Source organism: Hakea prostrata, chromosome 5, assembly GCF_041222555.1.
Source record: "Hakea prostrata isolate BN-2017 chromosome 5, UWA_Hpros_2, whole genome shotgun sequence".
Classification (NCBI taxonomy): Eukaryota; Viridiplantae; Streptophyta; class Magnoliopsida; order Proteales; family Proteaceae; genus Hakea; species Hakea prostrata.
Window position 1 is genome coordinate 37,965,161 of NC_142604.1, and position 9,682 is coordinate 37,974,842.

At 39.7% G+C, this 9,682-nt stretch overlaps 1 non-coding gene across 1 annotated transcript; it reads left to right on the plus strand.

Moving 5' to 3' along the window:
- Positions 1-209: 209 nt before the first annotated feature.
- Positions 210-316, plus strand: LOC149015915 (small nucleolar RNA R71). The gene has a single exon (XR_016173771.1). It is a non-coding gene; the product is annotated as a small nucleolar RNA R71 (small nucleolar RNA).
- The last annotated feature ends 9,366 nt before the right edge of the window (positions 317-9,682 follow it).

Genomic DNA, 9,682 nt, shown 5'->3' on the forward strand with positions numbered 1-9,682 from the left:
TGGGATCAGTTTCATTCCTCTACAAAACTCTTCTTAGGGCAACTCTATCCCTTGGCCTTTGATATGCATTTGAGGCCATAACATCCAAAAGATCAAAATTTTTTGTTGGATCCTTGTTCATGATTGATCCTCCTGCTGCAACATCTAATAATGTTCTTGTGGAATTAGATAGACCATCATAAAAAATCTGAACTTGCCTCCATTGCTCTATTCCGTGGTGTGGAAATTTCCTTAGCAAGTCCTTGAATTTTTCCCATGCCTCAAATAGTGTTTCCGAATCATACTGCAAAAAAATAGAAATATCTGTTAATATACTAGCAGTCTTAGATGGTGGAAAGAATTTTACCAAAAATTTTTGAGCCATTTAATCCCAAGTAGTGATGGATCCTAGTTGTAGAGAATGCAACCAACTCTTAGCATTGTCCCTTAATGAGAAAGGGAACAATCTCAATCTTGTGGCATCATCAGTAACGCCATTGCTCTTGAATGTGTCACAAATGTCAAGAACCCATCAATGTGAAGATTTGGGTCTTCACTAGGCAATCCAGAAAATTGATTATTTTGCACCATTGTAATGATAGCAGGCTTGATTTCAAAATTGTTAGCTGCTACAGGTGGACGCGTTATAGCTGTCCTATTATCTCTCACAGTTGGTGCAACATACTCTCCTAAAGTCTTGCTCCTTGGTGCTTCAACTTCAAGATCCATTGCTCTAGAAGTGGAAGATGAATTTGTTCTGTCTTTCTTTGCTTTTGAGTTCTTTTGACAAGTTGCTTCAATTTCAGGATCAAAAGAAAGTAAATTATCGTTTCCTCTCCTTCTCATGCAAAATCAGTAGGACCTGAAAGATCTCCAATTCACAACTACAAATAAAATAAAATAATAGGAAAGAAAAAAAATATAAAAGAATTCAAATTAAAACTAGCAGTAACTGCTATTGATATTAATCTAATAGTCCCCGGCAACGGCGCCAAAAACTTGTTGTGAAAAAGTACAACGCAAGTGTACGCTGTCGTAACAAGTAATATAATGATAAAAGATCGTTCCCTCGAGGACTATAGATTAAATACCAAATTAATTAAACCAATTTTATTCACTGCAAGTATGCAAAACAAGTATGGAATGACTTACATTTTTATGGTTTGCTCATCGCTAACTCAATTAGAACCACAGTTCAACAGTGTATAGCTCTTGCATAGAATAGCGACAACAAAGCAACGATTCTCAACGCTCTCCTTGCCTTATGGCTTCTTTGGAAATCATATACGGCAAATATTGCTTCTGGTCCCTCTAGCCAACCATCACAAATTAGTTTCCAGGTATGGAAGGGTATTCAGTTTTATCACTTATCCAAAGTTATGAAGCCGGTGCCAAACACCTCCCATGGAGTCATAAAATGGGTACTCCCCCCCCCCCCCCCATTATTACAAAGATAAATGTTGATGGCTCTTTATTTAAGGAGAAGGAGCTCACAGGATATGGTGGGATTGTGAGGAATTCTATGGGCAAGATGCTGTTTGGTTTTGGGTATGGTAGTGCAACTCAAGATGTTCTTACCCTCGAGGTTCTAGCCATAAGGCAGGCTATGCTTTGGGCACAAGCCTTCCACTTGCCCAAAATAGATTTGGAAAGTGATAATCAAGCTCTAATTGCCATCCTTCAAAAGCACCCTACGGAGGCTCCGTAGAATATTTTTCCAATCATATCAGATATCAGAAGACTGAAAGAAAATTTTGATTATATCTCTTTCACCCATGTCCCTAGGGAAGGGCAGATGCTTTGGAAAAGGAAGGAGTGTTAACGCAGGAAGCCTTCTTATACTTACATACACCCCCTTCTCAAGGTTGGCAATTAATGTTATTTGATGCTTTATCGCTAGGTAGTAATCGTGGTTTCTCTCTTTGATAAAGTTTTCCTCTTACCCAAAAAAAAAAAAAAAAAAAAAAAAAAAGCAACTACCCTTTTAAACTAAGATAGAAGAAATGATTCAAAATAAATTAAAGGGTAATTTTCATCCAGACCCCCTGAGGTTTGGTCTATGTCATTTTTAGTCCAAAAAAATTGAGACTTTGCATCTGCCTCCCCTATGCTATAGAAAAAGTTACTTTAGGGACAAATTATCACTTTTATGACCAATTTGCCCTTATTTATTTATTTATTTATTTTTGGTATTTCAATCTAGACCCCCTGAGGTTTGGTCTATGCCATTTTTAGTCCAAAAAAACTTAGACTTTGCATCTGCCTCCCCTATGCTATACAAAAAGTCAATTTAAGGACAAATTATCACTTTTATGACCAATTTACCCTTATTCTTTTTTTTTTTAATTTAAATTATTTACATACACACCCCCACCTGCCATGAAACCCATGACTCCCCTTTTAGTCCAAAAATTACAAAAAAGTCCTAGAATTCAAATCAATTTTAAAATATGACCAAAATAACCTTAGATTTTAAAATGACTCAAGTGCCCCTTGGCACGTCCGAAAATCGATGAAGGAAGATCCAAATGCCAAGATAAATATACCCAAACATAGGCCCTTGGATGACTTTTCAAACAAACCGAAAATCATTGGAATTGACCCTGGTTGAGGGGGAAACCCAAGGCCATTCGACTGGTTGGTTGACTGGGCTGGGACGACCGCCCCTTGCCCAGTTCAGGGCAATTTTGGGAAAACGGGTTTAAAAACCCTATTTTATGCCTCCACTCATCACAAAACGTACTTCTTATTGCTAAAGTAGGGATGAGGGCTTGGGGGAAGAGAAAACCAAGGAAGATTGCGGATTCTTCCATGCAACATCGCATCAAAGCCTGATTCATCGCAAGAACGCTCAGAAAGGTGAGTATTCATGAAAACTCTCTTCTTTAACCTAGTTTTAATGGTTTTTTTTTATCATCATTGAATGCTAGGTTTTGGTAGTTGGGATTATTGGATTATAATGAATGTTTCCTTTTACTTCTCTTTATGTCTTCCAATGTTTTTGAGAGATGGTTATATGAATCATTACATTCAAAACCGATTTGAACCTCTCAGAGACGCCCGCAGGCATTCACAAGAGCTAATTTTGGGGCTTTTAGTTTGAGGCCTAGTTGGGATAATTTTTTGGCAGTTTGAGGACCCTTTTGTTGTTAATTTGAAGACCCCAAAGTTCCGCTTCAATCTGATTTTGAATCGGAGCCAAAATCTGAAATTTTGCTCAAAACTAGTTGATGGCAAGTTGACCGGCCATTCAACCGACCCTATAAGCCTATGCAACTGGCCATTCAACCGGCCATATTTGGGATGTGTATTTTGGCCCTCTTTTGAACCCCAATTGATTCCCTATTGTTACTTACTCATTCTCTTATGCAACTAGGGTTATTTTGGCTTTAATTACACACTCTTTGATAAACTTTGTTGGGGGGGGGGGGGGAGCTTACTTGAAAGGTGAAGAATATACTTAACCATATCTTGTATGATTGATGGTGTTATTTAACTTTCATCATTTGATATTTTGTTTTATTTTAATATCTTATACCTTGTGATATATCGTGTGTGATTTTGTGCGAACGGAAGGTAAGAGCAAGTATGTTTGTTTCTAATTTCAGATCTTGTGAATGATGATATGAGAATGTGTGGGATTGATTTTGAGACTTAGTTCTCTTGTATTTATATACCACATTAGGGTTTTGAGTTCGCCCATTACCCTAGTGACTTTATATATATGCACTTAGACCTAAGTACAAAAATACTAGGTGTTTAAAAGTGTATGTCTAGATAACCTCATGAGTACTACTACCCTTCCGATAGGGGTATTAAAGTCGGTTAACCCGTGATGTCAATGGCTGGGTCTAGCGAGCATCAAACAGGCCCACTGCCATCATGAAATGATAGGGTTGCATATAATAGACATGGGTTCATGGGCGCTCAAGACCGGCAACCAACCCATGAGAGGACATAAGAGCATCCTTGTCCATTATATATGGATGAACATAGGGTTGAGAAATGGAATCCAGCAGATGCCTCCCATTGAGGATCTCATTTCTAGGTGGATAAGGTATCGGACCAACAAATGCCTCCCATTGATGAATGATATCTAGACCATATGTACTACGACCTATGACTATGCATTTGGGCCTAAAGTAATCATTGACAAGTGCCAAAAGGTGATGTAAGAGAGTGGTGACTTAGATCCCCAGCTATGGGTTGATGTGACTTGACCCAACAACCGTGGAGAACCCAATAGACGTCTCTTGTTGAGGGAGAGTGAATGAGACCGTCAGAGGAGTCTTGGTGTCCAACTTAATGAATGTTTATCATAGAGACTTCATGATAAAGTTAGGAATATAACATCATATTCATTCATTAGTTATATTAACATCATTATTAATATCATATGTGTGATGTGGAAAGTTGTGAATGAATGCATTATGTGCTATTGAGTTGACCTCACTGAGTTCTATTGAACTCATTCCTTTTATATGTATGTTTTTATTAGATTTTACTGTAGGTTATGAGGATTCCATTCAAATGGAGGATCCGTTGTCGGTAGACTATTTTGAAGGAGTGACTTGCGAGGAGGTGGACTCGCACAGAGCTTCGTGCCCATGCCAGGACTGCTCGATAGAGATGGTTCTAGTAGAGAACTTGTAACAACCCCCGAATTTCTAACCCGGGATACGTATTGCAGGTCCGAGAACCCGAAGGTCTAGCTGGGTAAATCTATGGAGTGTCCGGATAGAAGTCCATGATCCATACCCTAAACCCATGGATCTGGATTCTTTTGGTGAAGAGCATGCCTTGCTTGGTAGTTGGACTTCTGGAAGGCAAGTGATGTCCGGAGATGTCTGGAATGAAGGTAAGACCTCCCCCATGTCTTCATTAGGGTTAGGTTGTCCTTGGACATCAACCCCTGAGCAAAGCACCCTTGTATAGAAATATATTTGGGGGCGGTTGATTAAACCAAGCGACCGCTTGGTCCTGATTGCGGGATTTCGCCCTATTTTGCCCCCTGACTTCTATAAATAGTAACCCTCACCTATTTTACAAATATTATATTCGGGATTACCGTTTTGGAGGTTAGACGGCTATGGAGACGTGGTGGAAGCAGATCTGAATTGTAAAACCCAGCCCTAACCTTGACCCGGAAACCTTGTTATTTGTAGGTCCTGTGACCTGAAGTAAAGTAAGAAGTCAGCTTTGGGCCATCCCAGTGGAGGACTTGGTGTTTGGCTTTGAATCCATGAGAGTTGATGATGAAGTTTTATTTATGGAAACTGAATCTTGATGAAGATCGGATTAGTTGATGGACTTGGAGTGCTCTCTATCATGGTTTGAAGGCATTCCTACCTATTAGGTAAGTCACTTGATATGTGTGCAAAACCCCTTTAGGATTGGATTTGATCTGGGTCTTCAATTCCTTGTTTTGGAATTGCTGTCTACATTGGTCGACTGGACCAGTCGACCAATCCACTCGACCAATGGGTGCTGTCTTTGGCAATTAGGTCTTGCTTGCTCTATTTAAGTCCAATCTCGAGTCTACTTCGTATTTGCTGCCTCCAAACTCTTTGGAACGAACCAAAGACCTCTGCAAGTCATCTCCCTTGCATCTTTGGTGATTTTCTTGACGGATCTTCGTCAAAACTCTTCCTTTTGCATCAAAGGTATGTCTACACTCTCTTCTTCTCCTCCATCTCTATTTTTCTTTCCTTTTGAGTTGAGACAGAGAGGAGATGCTGCATTCTCTCGTTGCAAACATCTCCGGACTTGTCTCTCATGATCTTCCTAAGGATTAATGGCTAAAGCAATGATCTTAATCATGATCATTGCAAGCTTTTGAAGGAATCATGATCAAACCATGATCTAGTCTTTGTTTATCTGTTGATTTGAATTCTGATCTCCTTAGATCTACTATATTGATCATGTTAGTAGTCAATTGCTGTGTTTTCTTCTCATGATCCATGATCTATCAATCTCTAGTTGTTTCTCTTCTACCATACCATGTTTTCTTCATGAATCATGATAGTTACATATATGGTAGGTTTTGTTTCCTTATTTAGATTTATGCTCTTAGGTCTATTTTCTTGAAGATCTAAGTATGCTTTTCATGATACCTTTACCTGAATCAATGATCCATTCTCCTATTGTTCTTGTCTTTGATTTCTATCTTGAATTCTTCAAGAACCATGATTGATCTAATTATGGTAACTTTTGTTTCCTAATTTGTATCTTGATGAATTGATTTGATTAGTGTTTTGAGATCCCCTATATGTTAGGATACTACTAATGTAGTTTACCCCTTGATTAATACCCTTTTGAACCACCAAATTGGATTTTATATCTCAAAACTCGATTTTATAGGCTATTGTCCGCATTGGTCGATGATTGGTCGACTGGACCAGTCGACTAATCCACCGACCAATGAGTACAACAACCGAATTGGTCTGCTTTGGATGTTTTGGTATCTTTTCCGTTAGGGATCTTTCCTAATATGTTGTATACACTTGTTTAGGACCTTCTCTCAAGTTTGTCAAGATCTTACTTGATTTCTTAGGATTCCTTTGCGAGTTATAAAAGGTAAGGATGGTTACTTCTTTAACAACATAAATTGCATATCTTAGTTTCTATATTTGAATCTTGTTAAGTTACTCTTTAATTAGATTCTTATAATGTTATACTACTGTAATCTGTCTTGATATCAGTAGCATTACTTATTTATATTGAATTGACTCATGTATGATTTACTTACAGTTATATACAAATTGATTGTAATTATTGATTTCTTTCCATATATGAAGTTACCATATATGTGATGATATGAATTGATGCATGTGTATGCTTAAGTATGGTTTGGAAAGGAGAGGTGTCCTTTGACACTCGCCTGGACTACTACGGGAATATTATGGGATGTTTCCGGAGATGCCCTCTGGACACCTTCCTAAACTGTTGGTTGACATATCTAGGACTCTCTAGTAGTGTTTGGCTGGGATGTCCCGTTATGTCAGACCCTAATCGGAGGGGTATTGAGACCGAACGACCCGTGGAGCAATGGGGATTCATGGGCGCCAAGACCGATAACCAACCCGTGAGAGGACAGGAATCACATTGTGGGGGCCATTTATTGGTAGGGTTGCATATGGATAGACTTGGGCCACGGGCGCCAAGACCGGTAACCAACCCGTGAGGGGACGTGAGAGCTTCCCGTTACCATATGTGGATAACCAGTGAGGGTCCGAGTCCGTAGTCGGGGACATGAGGACTCTAGTGTGAAGGATACCGGAAAGGATCGTCGGGGATGAGGAATGGACGTATCTGGATCGACTTGATATAACTAAGTAGAAGACTTGCATTTGGCTAGGCTTTACCCTGACATGTGCCGGTACTTAGACCAATGGTGATGTGAGAGAGTGGTGACCTATACCCCCAGCCATGGAATGTCCCGAGGGATGCCGTACCCATTACCAACCGATGATGAGTGATTGAGACCTTCCTAAAGAAGTACGGGCTATGACTTAAAGCATGTCCGCCAATAGAGACCAGATATGTAGGGTTAGATTCATACATTCATTGTTTGTCATACCATATTGCATTTATGTTTGTACGAAATCCCGCCATTTGTGTTATTATGGATTTAACGCCTCCGAGTTTCTTTGAAACTCATTCCTTTATTGTACAATGTTTGTTAGACTATCTACATGTACTAAATATCATGACGGCCCGATGAAGAAGCGCAAGGAGAAGAGGCATATCTCCAGGAAGGTGATTGCGGTTACAACAATTACAACCGAAGATCCCGCGAGTGGTTATGCTCCGTACGATGCTTAGTCCGACCATAGAGTGGAAGCGTCCTTGTGCCGTTTATGAGATTTATACTTATAGGGATGTTGTCTATAAAGTTGAGAACAATTTAGTTACCCATTGTACCTGCTATTGGGATTAGATTTCATCTTGCTTATTCTCTTTTAGAACTACTTTTCCGCTGGTTGTAGAGTGGGATTCGCCTCACTTTATCTAGTACTCTGATTTATATATGATTCATTCTTTCCTTATTTGGATCTATGGTTTATCTTCCGCACTTTTATTATTATTGTTCATGATTATGTTATTGTTTATGTGGGAGGTTGATTACTCGATACCTGATCTTCGGGCTGTGGATCACACTCTCGGGTATGCCAAATAGGGTACCGGCTGGGAGGATGTGACATGAATTGCTGTTAGAGTCCCAGAAGGTTCTACAGTCTTTCATAGTTAATCTGGTTGAGGTAAGTGATTCATTGTTCACTCATGCTTCACCACTTTCTATGATAAAAGTGGATTAGTGTTTCTCTTTGGTTGTTCTTGATCCTTCTATTGCACTGCCTACCTTTATGTTTATCTTGGTGAGATTAGATCCGAAAACGAAACCCTGCTTTCGTGAAAAGGGCTGATCTAATCAAGAGGGAGGATTCTGGATAACCAAATTGATGTCATTGGTTAGGTTTAGTATCACCCGTGGTTATGGGAGTGATAGATTTGAAATTCAGACTATGATCATTCAAAATTCGAATTGAAATCGGATGATCAGAAGCCTGAGTTTCGAATTGAAACTCACTATTTTTGGGGCGGTCACTAGTGGCGGTCGCTCAACCTAAGCGACCGGCCCAAGCGACCCACTGGTTTCTAGTGACCAAATGACTTTTGGTTTTGATCTGATTTGATTCATTCGACTTATACCTTATTGTAACCCTGTATATAGGTGTTCTCTGTTTCAAATAAAAGTCTTATAATAGTTTCTGGATTGCAAGTTAGAGGAATTCTGCATAATTATAGGTAAGGACATACAATCCTATATTTATGAAATGACTTAAACATGCTAGTCCAGTGTCTATTAATATTGTTCTTTCATTTCATATACTGTTGTAACCTTATTTAGCATGCTGATCTTATTATATGCTTGTTGTTTGTATTGTCTTTACTTATACTTTGTTGATTATAAATATGATATGATAATGGTTGATGGTTTATGGTTCTGATGGAAGGGGTATTCCATTGGGATATCCTAGCTTGGGATATCAGAGGGCTATGGTATGGGACACATGCTCGCTAATGTCTCCAGCACTATCATAACTATTGGATGACATATCTAGGTAGAGTCTAAAGTTGCATGGCTAGGTACCCCACATGCTACTACCCTTTCGATAGGGGAATTGAAGCCGGATGACTTGTGATGACAGTGATGTGACGATGGTCCACTGTTGATCATATAAATGGTAGGGTTGCGTATGTTAGGGTTGGGCTCATGGACGTACAAGGAACGGACCGGGTGTTGTGAGAAGTCATGAGAGCATTCCGCCCCAACAATATGTGGATGACCATAGGGTTATGGAATGGAGTCCAATAGCGGTAGCCAGTCCGTGAGGGTTCTCATTCCTAGGTTGCGAAGGATACTGAACCGAGTTGGTTGGTGCCATAGGGGATGTATCTGGACTTCATGTAGTATGTTACCATTATGATCTGCATTGGATTAGAAACCTGACATGTGCTAGTACTCATGCCAATGGTCGTGGTGAGAGAGTGTTGACTTAACCCCAACCATGGTTTAAGAGCCAGGTGTGGACTTTCCATTTTACCCAGGATCCCTACAGAGGTAACTAGTCCTTGCCGGATCAAAGTGACAAAACCTACCCAGAAGAGAGTTGTGGATATCTTAAAGCATGTCAACTGT